We start from the raw sequence: 1,106 nt of genomic DNA, 5'->3' as shown, positions 1-1,106 counted from the left end.
TAATGCACGAATATCTGTAAATCTTAATGCCATCTCTAAGCTGCTAATTGTTACTGTATTACAGAGACAGATACTGAATGTAATTGTCTTGTGCCTGAACTCACCAGCAAATTGAAAGCAGAACCTAGTGCTAAAGGTAGAAGACTATAAACTTGAAGAAAGCATACAGTTAGATAGTAGTCTGCTAGTAACATAGCCAGAACCATTCTTTTGTCATCTATCCATCGTTGCAGGATACAGCATAAATCCTGTTTCTCTTTGCTGTAGAGTCTATTCCGTTGCATTATGTACAGTTTAGGAATTTTAAGCTATCTTCACAGGTATGAGTGTTTTTCCCCCCCTTTGGACAAGTGTCATAGTCTCCAGGGCACTTTTTAATTGTTCTCTAAAATATTTATATTTACTGTACATGGAGCTATTGGCAATTATTATTTTCATAAATGTCATTCCAATATGGTTTTGAGTTCTTTTTAATTTTAAAATTATAAAAATTGCAATTGCTTATGTAATCAGCTCTTTGGAGCTTGGGCTGGTGGGTTGATGGTTTAGAAATAGAAGAAGGGCTCTCTGTCAGGTCTGAAATTAGCTAAATAAATGAGTTGTCACCAGTTGGATGTATTGTATAACTTTTATATTAAAGATAATTGTATCTATAAAATTAAATCGCACAGTATTTTCAACATTTTATATTCTCTAGTAATTAAAAACTATGTGAAGAATTACATGTATTGTTACCATATTTTTATTAACTATGTGTCAGTGTCCATAGGATCTATACATAATGTTGATCAGAGAATAAAATTAGAGGTATCAGCTATATGTTCCTCTCTAGCAGAATTAAGTAGTTCTCAGTGCATATTTATGGAATGCTATTACCTTGTCACATTCACTTTAGTCATATGTATTTAAATGTTTGAAGTGCCTTAGACTCTTGCCATATTTTCAAAATAAAATTTCATTATGCTGTTATACTCCTCTGCTGCTTTAGTTGTGATCTACCATCATCCAAAATGCTGTGAATTACAACTGCAGTAGTGAAGCATGCTGGATTGATCGGGTCAAGGCTGGGATGAGTGGGTAGTTCAACACTCTGGGGTTACTGTTAA

The sequence above is a fragment of the Emys orbicularis genome, chromosome 6 (assembly GCF_028017835.1).
Source record: "Emys orbicularis isolate rEmyOrb1 chromosome 6, rEmyOrb1.hap1, whole genome shotgun sequence".
Lineage (NCBI taxonomy): Eukaryota > Metazoa > Chordata > Testudines > Emydidae > Emys > Emys orbicularis.
The sequence above is the reverse complement of the archived record's forward strand: the minus strand, read 5'-3'. Positions refer to the sequence as shown.